The sequence below is a fragment of the Sturnus vulgaris genome, chromosome 1 (assembly GCF_052056855.1).
Source record: "Sturnus vulgaris isolate bStuVul1 chromosome 1, bStuVul1.hap1, whole genome shotgun sequence".
Classification (NCBI taxonomy): Eukaryota; Metazoa; Chordata; class Aves; order Passeriformes; family Sturnidae; genus Sturnus; species Sturnus vulgaris.
Window position 1 is genome coordinate 95,381,971 of NC_142243.1, and position 13,231 is coordinate 95,395,201.

Genomic DNA, 13,231 nt, shown 5'->3' on the forward strand with positions numbered 1-13,231 from the left:
CATTTTTTCACAGTTAAATACAAAGCATGCTCATATTGCATTAAGAACTGGTCATATACAGTAGTATCCTCATTCTGATTTCAGTTGTACAATTGCAAACCCTTAATTTTTTGGGTTTTTTTTTTAGAATTTGTTTACACGTCTGCTTTTTAGCAGAGTAAAGCAGGTGATAGGAGTGTGGCCTTAAAACTTCTTAATTGCTTAATTGTATCTGAGCAGCATCAGTCAGAAGTTAGTGGTGCACATAGGTTCAGCAGTCTGCAGAGCTCACCAAGAGAGATGAGCGGACTCCATTTCAGGGAAAATGGTCTTTGGAACTTCCAATAGCTGCAACAAGGAACCTACTGGAATATGCTTTGTTAAGCAGTGTGCTTGGTCTGCAATATGATTAGATAAGGAAAACAGTGTTTGAAGAAAAGTGTATTCCAGTGGTTCACAGAGGGGCATCTCCTTGCAGCAAGAGCATGGAGAAGGCTGGAGGGAGCTGGTCAGATTCTGTCCCCATGTTAGAATAAACTTTCTTGGATATCAATTAACATCTAAACATGTTGAAGTAGAAGAACTAAGTTTGTCATACATGTCAGAAACTGGTTCAAGGAGGAAATGTCTGCAGAAATAAATCAACAAGGTGCGAAGACTCAACTTTTTGGTGTCCTTGTTAATTGCTGAAAAAGCTTTCTGTGACGTGGTAAAATTTAGAGGAATTCAGAATTTCTAAGTAAATCCCAACCATATGGCAAGACAATGCTAGTATCTAGTTGCTTGTAAAATATGAATTTTGCTTTCTTTTTACACTGAATTTGACTGAAAGTTTCAGTAAAATAATTTGTTATTCCATTGTATCCTCAGTAGGACTGGATGAAGCTTTTCAAACAGACCATTCAGGGACTCAGTTATATTTGTTCGGTGTTATTCCATGTATGGTATCTATCAATAGGCTTGAAATTAAATATTGCTATGTAGTTCCTTTTCGGTTTGTTTTTTTAGTCTTTTTTTTTCTTATCTTTTTTCCTTCTGCTTAGTTTTGCAGCCAGTTATGGTGAAATAGATAGATTTCGTTATCATTGCTTAATTCTTTTCCAACAAAAAAAACCCCCAACAAACTCAAACCCAAAAAATCTAAGATTGAATGAAAGAAAGCTCTTTTTTACTAGTTTCAGAGACACAGCAAAATCTCACAAGCAGAAAGGAGGGAATGAATCCCTTTAGGGAGGGAATGAATCAAAGCTTCAACAGCCACATTCAACTATGTTTACTGACTTTATTGTCTCAGGTATAATGGTTTTCAAATAAATTACTGCATGATTACTCACTGTACTTAGTACCTGTCTGAGGTACTTGGTAATTTATCATTGATAATGATAAATTATCATTTATCTTTATCATTGGTCAGCCAAATCATAATGACAATGCACAGCCCAAATCTGGTAATTGCAAGGATCATGCTTCCTATACCTGTAATTCACAAAAATATTTTATTGAGAGAGATATGGAGAGAAGAAAGTCTACAGCAATCACACTTTCTTATGGCTTAATTACAACACACAATGCTCAAGCTTTTCCAGACAGAATGGGGAAAAAGAGTTTTGGAGGAATATCAATTATTTTGTATTGTAGTGTTCAGAAATTGAAGGAACAGATTGATTCTTACCAGAATTACTTTTAAACTTTTTATTCTTCAGTCTAGCAAATTGCTGTCATTTGTGACCTAATTTAAAACTTTCACTGGAATATGAGTTATAAGTCTTGGAGTGCTAAATCTAATTTGATTTGGCTTTCTAGTATATGTATTTTAATATAAATTTTTTACAGTTTATTTTTGAAAACTTATTCTAAACAGGAAAAGGAAATTCCTTTATTCAAGAGTATCTGTGCCAAATATAAAGTGAGTTTTAGAAAAAAAAAAGAAGAAATAAAAGGGAGGACTAAATCTTATCAATACTCAAAAACTCATCGTATAATAAACAATGTTGTTTTTTATTAGGTAAGAGAAGATAAACAAGGAGCTGCAGACAAGAATCTAAAACTGGAAAATCTATTACGTAGAGACATCTTTCTATATTCTTCCTGTGAATACGATATCAAAAACACTGTCATGTCATAAATAATAAATCCCTTTACCCAGTTTTCATTTTCTTTGAAATTATTTATAGATAACAACACCATTGAGTGGGAAGGGGGTTGTGGAATTTTTTGAACAATTTTAAAAAGACTTGAGATGAAGTGTGCTGGTTCCTGATTATATGGAATATCATTCTTTCAACTTTGTTCTTTTTAATTTTTTAATTTTTAAAAAATTTTCTAGGGGACATCATTTAGAAAACAGATAAGGCTATTGCCCAGAGATTTGACATGACAAATCCTACTTTTATGTATCAGAAACTCAGTACAAAATGTTATTTATTCTAATTCCACTGTCAGCAATCTATTGGAAGGGAAATTATGAATATTCCTTAAATATTCCTGAGAGTTCTGCTCTCTTTCTGGATATTTTCTTTTCTTAGGAAATTGATTCCTTCTATTATTTTGCCTTTGTACTTACCAGACTTGTAGGACTTATAATCATGTTGATTACCATATAAATTTCTCATGTATTCTGAATATAGAGCAAGGAAACATAAATTTGATGTTTTATCAGAAAAGAGTAATACAGCTATCTGCTACACTTTCAAAAAGATAAACTGGATACTGTTTTACAGATGAAAAAAGATTTTGTGCAGAGAAATGCAAAACGAAAGACCTGCAGGGATCTTCCTACAGTTTTGTTAATCTGAATGCCCCAGTTGTGGAGTCAGAGTCACTGGTGTTGGCCATTTTCCAGCTGAGTAAGGCATCTCATGGTTAGAATGGCCCCTCTTCAATGACTAGCTTTCAAGGACTGCTTTTGATTTGGGACTAGCTTGGCTTTCATGGTGTGCATTTTTCTAACTTCCTTAGTTATCAGAGCACTTGATTAGTTATAAATGAGAAAGTTGCAGAAATTAAAAAAAAATAGGAGGAATTTGAAGGTTTTTTTTTTCCACTTTTCTTAATCCAGATAGAGACATTTGTATAAACTGAATGCAACACTACCCTTGTGATTTATAAAGTGTCAGGTCCTGTTTCCTTGCTAAATATATTCCTCTTCTCAAATAGCACACATTCTTTCTGATAACTTAAGTGTCAGAAAATGGAAGACAAGAAAACAAGTATTTACGCATTTTTTTTTGGCACAGTTTAGATGTCTAAGGAGTTCCCTGATGTAGTTGGTAGGGGCACTGGAAGTAATTTAGATTTGCAGGATCTATTGAGGTCTCTGTTGAACTGTTGATACTGCTTTGAATCAGTACAGAGTGATAAAGTGATGGGAAAAAATATATGTCTAGGAAATGTATGTATCTGCATTTCAATTCTATACCATTCCACAGCATTCTACATATAATGTGTTCATCATGTATGTGTGAAAGCTGAGGAGAATTTTCTACAGAGTCAGAATTATTCTGCTAAAGCAAGGCTGTTTGTCTAAGGGATAATTTAAAAAAAAAGAAAAAAGTCAAACTTTATTTTGTGCAATGCTACCATAATATAACTTGTAGACTTAATAATTAGTAAAGAATTAGTGCTGTCTTCTTGGGATACCAAATAACATTTACTGTATGCCGAATCAAAATCCATCTATAGAATAGATGTATTTTGGTTTAGTAATTTTTTCCCTTTCTTTTTCTCTTTGTAGACAAGACACTATGGGTGACTACACAGTAGCTTAAACTTACAGCAATATTTATATTTGTTAGCAAAAAAATGTTGTTTATACTTGGAAAGATGTTATAGAATGGTTTAGGTTGGAAAGGATCTTAAAGGCCATTTAGTTCCAGCCCCTCTCAGAGCCCCGTCCAACCTATCCTTGAACATTCAGGGGTGGGGCATCCACGATTTCTTTGGGCAACCTCTGCCAGTTCCTCAGCACCTTCACAGTAAAGAATTTCTTCCAACTGAAATCTGCCCTTTTTCAGTTGGAATCCATTTGCCCTTATCCCATCACTACATCCCCTTGTAAATAGCCACTCTGCAGTTTCCTTGGTTCTCTTTAGGCACTGGAAGGCTGCCATATTAAATACCACATTTGTTCTCAGGATATTAGAAGTTTGTTTTGATTCCATGGGAGAGCCAGGTAGTGGGAAAAATACATTGCAAGTCAGAGATAATTGTAAATTCCTTTTTTATTCAAAACATTGCAGTATTTTTAAAAAATGTTTTCCTTCAATTTTCTATTTACTTCACCTTTGTCACTGATGTGAAGTCATGAATGTTACTATTCTCAGTGATTTATGCCTGAACCGTTCTGCTTCTTGCATTTATTGCTATTATCTGTTATTATAAATCAAGTTTCAAAATTGTTAATTTATTTCTCATCCTTATGGCCTTCTATTATTTCTGTGTAATGGAAAAAGAATTGTGATGGAGGAGTGAGAAAATTAAATACAGTGTTTTCTTTTCCTTTTATGTCAGCCAGAGACTAGCACAGTAGGATAAAATTCCATCACAGTAGCTGCTGCACAATTGAAACTACAGCCATGAAATAGCTTTCAAGTCTGTCCCTGGCATCCTGCATTTGAAAGAATCTGGTCATATTTCATAACTGGAAAAATGCTTATTTATATGAAGTTTGCTTTGTATTTTGATGCTGATTATTTTTGAAGATTTATTTTAGCAGCTTGCCTTCAATTTCCAGGCTTCAGTAGCCACTGTGCTGTACAGGAATCTCAGAAATACAGGAGGTGTTAGCAATGGAATAGGAACAGGGAGAAAGTATTTATTTCATGTCATCCTGGAAAAATAACATGCCCAAGATGGTTAAATTAAAAAATGTGTCGGTCTTTGGCAGAGAATCAGATAAAATTAGCATGGACTACAGCAGGATGAGCTTATGCTTGATATGGGAGTCTAACAAACATTTCTGTTAGTAGCATTGATCACTGCAGCTAATTTTGCATGAACGGTTCTGAATTAAGCCTCAAGAGCTATTTATACCTGCAGTTAATTTTTTTTTGTTGGCACGACTGAGGTAGAGTGAATAGTAAAAGTATTGGGGAAGGGTAGAAATTTCAATCAAACAATTTATTGTTAATATAGAATAGAACTTTAAAAGAACATTTAATTTTCTAAAAGAGGTGGGGAGTAGAGATTTATTGTGCAGTGGAATACTTAACACTGTAAACACATCTGTTACTGAGAAATGCTTTTGAATGGTCAATCAAATTTAACTTAATTTTGAGCATTTGAAAATTTCTTGTTGGCCATTAACCATAATTGGGTGATTTGAGGGAATACAAGAAGCTAGCAAAACATGTCAGGAAAATCTAAAATGTATGCACACACATGCTTACAACCCCATCCACTCTTGGCAAACCTCAGGATTTTTTTACACCTGACCCTGTGAGTGTGAACTGTTCTGAACTTAATGCCTTTCTTTGCCTTTTTGTATTTTCAGAACTTGATTCCTGTTAGGGCATTTCTTGTGTAGCACAAAAAAGAAAAATACTTGGGATCTGGCTGTGTGCAAAACCCTCTGCAGAGCTTTTTGGTTTTCTTGAACCTTGAATCTCCGTTTACCTGAGAAGAGATAAATATGGTGAATCTCTTACTGCATTGCTCCCTTCCGACTTCCAGTAAATTATCCAACTCCCATGAGCAAGCGAGAGCAGTACAGGTGGTTGATGAACTAATTTGCTCTCTATGTGGCCAGTTCATTTAGGAGACTCCTCAAAATAGAGAGCTGCTAAACTAAGCCATCAGTAAGTTTACATAAGGTCATAAACAATGTTTGCTCATTAGGAAGATTCATTGGAAATGTTTTTATCTGCCAACAGTGTAAAACTGCATACAAAAGGAAATACTAACTTTTAGAAATGAGATCTGAAATTAACTGTGACATTTCAAAGATTAGCCCTCAAGCTAATCAGCAGTTGACGATTTAATAGTTACAGTAGGTGTCAAATAAAAAAGGCTTTAGTCTGAAGTTGTAGAACACTTGCTGCAGCATCTGTCATTTTAATAGTTGGATATTTGATGAAAATAAATGAACAACATACATTTATAGAAAAGCTAGTGAAACATTTTCTGGCTGATATCTCTCAGCTTCCTCTGATTTGTATTTAATTTTGTCTGTATCTAGACAATGTTTAACACAATGCTTAATATGCTCTAGAAGCTGCTTTGTTGATACTTTTTGTACAAAGAGGGGAAGTCCCTACAAATAATAAAGAAACAAAGCTCAGGGGAAGGCAATTGCACTGAATGGTGGTGCAGGTTCGTACTTCACAGAGTAGTTCTCTTCAACCTTCTAAAGAAAGCAAGCATATTTCAGTAGTGCCACTACCTTGTTTTTTTTCTTTTTTTTTATTCAGAAGTGTGATTTGTTTTTTAGCTGCATGTTTCTAATCCACCTCTGGTTTATATTTTTGATTGCTTTTTTTCCCTTTTGTTTTGTTTTTCTTGTCTGTATTCGTTGAATTTGAAGGATGAAAAGGCAAAAGAAAAAAGTTAAATTTATGAAATCTCTGTCCTGCTCCAGATCAGCAGTTAAGCTGGGAGAGGGTATCCATGGCTTTAAAGCAGCTTTTCAAGACTGTTTTTTCCTTCACCATTGGGTTTGTCTGAAATTGTTAGAGGGCTCTTTGAAAATAGCAAGATACTGAAAGAGTGGGCAGTGTGTATGTGTTGGACAGGTAACATGGAACTGCAGGTTCTGATGTCTGTTGAATAAGCAGAACATTGTTTTTCCTGATGATTAGACAGTCTTCTGCTTAGTCAGAAGTACTACTAGGTAGATTCCTTTGCCACCTCTTCACCATCTATCAAAAAAAAGAAGGAAAAGAGTTATGTAGCTTCTATCACTGCATTAAACCCCTGTGCCCCTCTTCAATAAGTTTTTTTTTAAATACGAGATAGGAAGTGTTGTGTACCTACTGATAAAGGGTGATAGGATAAAATTCTACAGACACTTATGGAGAACTGTCCTGCTTGTAACAAGTGTACTGTTGAAATACCATCTCCTAAAATTACTGAAAACCTGGAGTAGCTCCATCCACCTGAACCATGACTTCAAACCATGTTACTGTCTTGTGATCAATGGCAGATGACACATCAGTGTGAACCTCTGGTGATGGTCCCATATCAGCAAGAAAATATCAGCACCTCTCTTTATCATATACAAGTCCGTAAAAACAGTTCAGGGTTTGCAATAAATGCTGTAAGAACTGCTTTGACAGATTTTCTCCTGCAATAATTATCCAAAATGGAAATGTGGTGAAAGGCATGTGGTACTGACATTGTTGTAAATTTCTAAATTTCTGTTTGGAATTTCTCCATTTCTGTCACTGATTGGCATGGATGGATTGAAACCTTGTAAGGGGAGGTGCAGGAAAACGAAAGTCTGAGGTGCTTTGGCTGCACTGGGACCAGTTGTAGTTCTTGGTAGCTGTTGTAGCACATAGTGTGTCATTCAGCACAGCAGCCTAGCAAACAACTGTCTTGACACAGTTTAACCATAGTGCAGGTTAAAATTATTTCAAGCCCCTTTCAAGTAATGTTGTCTGTAAAGGAGGACTACTCCTTCCCCAAGAGAGAAATAACTTGAGTGCAGAGGGAACAGATGAAGTATCAGCAGGATCAAAGTTCTGGGTGGAGAGGCCCTGGAGAGGAATTATATCCATAGCTATGTCCCTAACCCACACACATGTTTTTTTAAGAACAATGATTCTGGAAAGGAAGACTGCAGGAGAATGTGTATTTAGGAGAATATAATGGGAAGGAAAAAGATTTCCTGGAAGGCTCTTTTCTAATCTGCATGACTGAACAGTTCTGAGTTTCCAGTCTCCAGTGTCTCTTGTTCTAGTTCTGATTTGTTTATCAGTGCTTAGAGTTTAATGAACATTTTCTTACCTGACTGTGCATTTCCTGCAAAAAATTGATTTTTACTGTCTTTGTTGAAGAGTAGATCAGTAACAGATTACATCAATTCCACAGAAATATATCCAGATATGCCAGGTGTGCATGGACCGTGTGTTTAGTAGCTGGACCATATAAGTATTTACTAGCTGGAGCTTGATGGTCTTGAAGAGCCAGCAAGGATCTTTTATGGTTACCTGGCAGATGGTGTGTGACTCATACAGGTGCAGACTGGTACAGGCACAGCTGAACCATACTTCCAGGTGTGTATTTGCAGGTGATGCAATGAAGCTTAGGGGGGGGAAAAAAAAAATCTATGAATTATGGGCATTCCAGAGCAACAGTGGTTTTTAGTGGTATAGTTATTTCTGCCTTCGGTGTCCCTAAGAGAAGGAAAAAAGACGTATGGCAAAGTTAGGTATGCTACCGTTTCTGTCTGATATATCTCCGTTTGAAATTACAAGCAAAGACATCTTATACGGATATTTCCAAGCCCTCAGTTGCCCAGTGGTTTGGGGATGAAAACCACCAAACAGAGCCTTGAAGTGCAAAATATTCTCTCAGAGGGCACATTGGTTGGAACAGCAAGATTAGGTATCCTGCATTAGCCTCAGTCTGTAAACTCTTTCCTCAGAGCTAAATCTGATTTATACCCCTTCCCTCTTAGAAGAGAGCACTAGAGAAATACCTGGTTTAGCTTAATATTTGGGATGTGAATGCTCTTCTCTAATGATTCTAGAGTTAAAAACACTATTATTTTGGAGTTAACATATTTTAGGAATAGTATAAAACTGAATTCCTGAGTGCTTGAGGGAATTGCAGTTCTTGTTTTATTTTCCACAAGAACAGATGTTAGCCCTGCTGCCTTGGGATTGTTCCAGCTCTGGTAATTCTGTTCTGTGTACCTAAAACTCTCATTGAGGTTTCAGATGGATGAGAAAGTTATTATTTACTAGCTTTTCACCAGGACTCCTCTGGGACAATAAATGCCATAAAGATGCAAAATTTTAGTACTGTTCTCCCTTCTCTAACTAGACTTTCATCTTATTACTATTTCACTGTACAGGCAAAATATAGCAAGATTTTACTGGTTTGATGCTGTTCTTGTTTCAATCAGGGACAAATCTCATTTAGCTTCATTGTGAGCAGGAGGCAGTCCTTATCTAGCAAACTGCTCTAATAAACAATTTGCAGATATAACTCAAAAGCTTATTCTAAAATCCTTTTTGCTCACAGAAAATGTAGGAGAAACTTCTTTTGAGATGCTGTCTGGAATTAGTGGAAATATTTTAAGAGCGCTGATCAGGTGTATTGCTGTAAGTTAGTAATGAATGATTAGGCTCAAGAGCTTGTTTGAGCGCGTTTGGAGAATGTGTCGAGTGTACTATATGGAATTACATGACTCAGATGTCAAATAACTGCAAGTGATTAAAATAATGGGGTGGAGTATACCAATTTAAAAATAATGTCTAGTGATGACTAGAAGAGCCTGCGACTTTTAAGTGCAGTTCATATAAATCAAAGAAATGCTGAATATTTTGGTGATCAGTTGTGCTCATTGTATATATTCTTTCGGCTCAACAGTGTAATTCTTTACCGGGTATCAGATGGCTGGGAAAACGAAATATGGAAAAAAGATAAATGAGAAACCTTGAAGCATACAAATAATATTCTGAAGGCTAAAGCAATAGGAAGAATATTCATGAGCCAGTATGTCGAAATCTCAAGAATATGTTTTCTACTGTTTTTTGAAGAGTTGTCATCATACTACTCTAAAATCTTATCAACATCTGCTTTTCTTGAGCGTTTAATGAGTAAAGCTCATAAATGATAAATACATTTCTAAATGTGCTTAGATCCGAAAGCAGGTTCATTTAGTAAATAAGTTCTGAAGTATAAAATTAGTTCTAACCTGCTTATATTTATCCTCCACAGCATTGTTTAGGATACTCTAAAAAAAGAAATCAAATATATACATTTTCTATGACAGTTTTTGTACCACATTTACAAAGATCTGTTGATTTAGGTTAATTGTACTTCTCTCCATTGTTGAATAGTTGCTTGGCAAACTTTAATTTACATTCTGCTTTCATCTAGGTTACCCCATCACTGGGCAATTTTAAAAAGCTTTTAAAATAAACCTTTTTGTCTTCAGTGAAAGTGACCCACTTGATGTTACAAGAATTAAAATTTAGCATGATGGGAATTTTTGTGTGCACCTAAAAGCAAAATTTTTCCTAGGGGAATATTTTGCAATGTGTCTTTTTTACTTTATGGCTGATAAAAACCCCTTAACTTTTAAAACTGTATTTATTTTAATTCTCTGTTCACACTGCAGGACTTCTGAGTTTTTAGCTTCACCAATTAATATATTCTGCACTGTTGTTAATCTTTACTGCACCTTTAGGCAAAAATATTCTTTAACTTGAATGTAGATTTCTGCTGAGTGTGAATCCACCTGCAGCAGTGTTAAGAGTGGTGTTATTAGCTGACTTAGCCTGGAAATGCTCTGAGGTTGTCAGATCTGATGTTCAGTGGATTATATTTTCATACACCACTGCTTGTCTTTGCTGGCAGTTGTGATTTCTATGATGAACTAGTTTTCTTCCTTGGAGAGGTGCTCCAGTTGCAAATAGGATTCTTGGAGCCTGCAAGCATTTTTGTGAAACACAAGAAAGTAAAAGTATTATAATGGCATTTATTGCAGATAAATGCGCAGTACATTTTCAAATAGTTTTTTGGTATTTTTGGAGTCGGCTTTTAGAACGTCTGTATTTGCTACCTTCTGCTCTTCTCCCCACCATCTTCTCATAAGTTGTTTTCTCAGCTGCTGCTGCTGCTGAGGGTGAGCTCAGCGTTTTCAAGCCTCTGCTAAAGCCACCTAAAGATAGTTATTCTTTTAAAATTGCATAAAACAAAAGAGATTTTGCACTTCAGTAGAGTATATGTCATGTATATCTTCCTTGGAGAACTTCCTTATGTGAAGAACTTCCCTCTTGGAGTTCTTCACATAAACATTTGGAAGGTGATGAAGCAGAAGGTGCAGCAGTGCCCTTGATGGAGCCTCTTCAGTATAGGACAACAATGCTCCACTTGGGCTGCATCCCAGCTTCAGTCCTGCCATGACAAAGCAGGCCAAGACAAAAGGCAGCACTTGGAAAACTAAAGTAGGCTGCCTTTTTGTTTTTAATTTTTTTCTCCCCCAACCACTTCATTTGAACAATTTGTAGGTATTTCTATTTTACACATTTTAGAAAAATAATCCTAGGATTCTGCTTTCTGCATTATCACCTGCTTTATATCTGGTCCATAGTGCCAGCTGAGGTTGTTGGCATATGAACCCAAAGCACTGGGCAGGAATCAGACTCTTCTCTCATATTTTTATGAACAGTTTTAATGAAGCCCGGGACCTGTTGTGCTTCATTTGTTGAATTTTTCTGTGTGACAGTAGTTTTTCCAGTTTTGTAATTCCTATGGCCTCAAATGCACCAAAACTTATAATCATACCTCCTACTAACTACTGTCAGAAATCAGATCATTCTTTTAGAACATGGTCTATAAAGAAGTTCACACATGACTCTTCTGTTGTTACTTTTAACAGCATCTATATTTTTATATATTAGCCTCCAACAGCTAACCAAAGCTTCATTAAACATTATTGTATCTCCTAAAAAACTTTCTGCCCTTCATCTAAGAACTTCTCAAACTGCTTTGACATTAAATCTTGTGTATGTGACTAAGACAAGCAGAGCTATACCCAGCTCTCTCACTTACACGTCATCAAAACTTTTTGGCTGAGTGACCCTTCATCCTGAGCATAACCTGCAGAGTTTCTGTGTGATGCCACTTACTTAGTATCAGTAGGTGTTAGAACAGGTAATTAGGTGGAAACAACCCAACTCTAACCAAAACAAGATAATTTGAATACAAAGAGTGAACTCACCATCAAACATTATCATGGATTGTGTAAATAAAGCTGTCCAGGGCTGATGTACACTCTACGTGCTGCTGGGTGACATGGAAAATTCTGAGAGTGACTGTAATACTGAAAAATTGAAAAACTGAGTTTCTTTCAAGAGAAACTCAACACAAATCAAGAGATTATAGAGAATTGATCAAGGAAAGAGTGTTCCATAATAGCGTATTTAAAAATCAGCATGGTTTTCCATCTCTGATGGATTGACATAGGGGGTTTTGTCTGCATAAATTAGCTATATAAGAGCCAAGACTTTAACTGGAACTCTTTGAAAAAGAAAGGTACTGTTTTATAGTATGTAAATTCTACACTTTTCCTACCTCATAAATTGTGCCTCAAAAACTTCTGGTGAAATTCTTCTGCCTGTGCAATTTCAGTTCTGCCTCATTCATCCTGGCTGCTGAATTAGACAGCGCTTCAATTGTTTTTGACCGTGTAATTAGGATGATGTTGTGCATAAGCAGTCATCATTGTGAGTGCTGCAGAATTGCCAGAGCTAAAAGCCACATCTAGAGACTGCAAAGAATATTGTCCCAGAGTGAGAGACAGTAGCAGAGCCTGAGAATTTTCCTTCCCCATCTCAGCTATACCTAATGAAGGACAGGGTCCTGCTCCATGCAGTGAAGGAAATAGCTTCTTGATTTTTTTGTGGAGTCTCGAGAACTGAAGATCTTCCCTCAGATGGCTTCCTTGTCCTGCATGCTACTGTTTCACCTGCTTTCTGGTGTTGCTGCATTTGCCTGGTGACTACCAGGCATGGTGAGGCTACAGCTTCACCATGTTTGTGTTGAGCTGCTTTGGTTAAAATGTTCTTCAGGACTTACAAAGGGGAGAGGAAGTTTCAGTGGTCAGAAGTGCATATCTCAGCTGAATGTGAATTCTGTGAGACGGAGGTAAACTTCTGCAGCCTGAAGGTTCTTGTTCTGCTGAACTCAGATGTTTGCTGCAGACCAGAGAAGCATGTGAGCATGTCCAAAAGAGACTGCAATGACATTTTCTGTTAGATATTCTTAACGCTATGTTTCCTAAGACCACAGTTAAATCTCATAAATTTTATTATTGGTGCTTTCATTATGAGTGACACTGAAGACTGGCATTTGAGACACAAAATATCTAGCTTGTCACTTAATTTCCTTTTTTTTCTTTAATTAAAATCTTTTTTAGGTGTCAGGCTACACAATTTCTTCTCCATTATGACAGTTTCATTGATATAGGACAAGGCAGACGTGTAAGAAAAGCAATTATGACACCACAAAATTTGATCAGGGATTAAAAGTATAAATTGCCTGAGGTAAGAACACATAGATCAGTTAAATTGCATCTAGA

General features: G+C 36.2%; 1 protein-coding gene across 2 annotated transcripts in view; it reads left to right on the top strand.

Annotated features, from left to right (window-relative positions):
- The window catches only part of GABBR2 (gamma-aminobutyric acid type B receptor subunit 2), a 460,220-nt gene that overhangs the window by 232,578 nt on the left and 214,411 nt on the right, over positions 1 to 13,231 (top strand). The gene's annotated exons all lie outside the window — the stretch shown is intronic.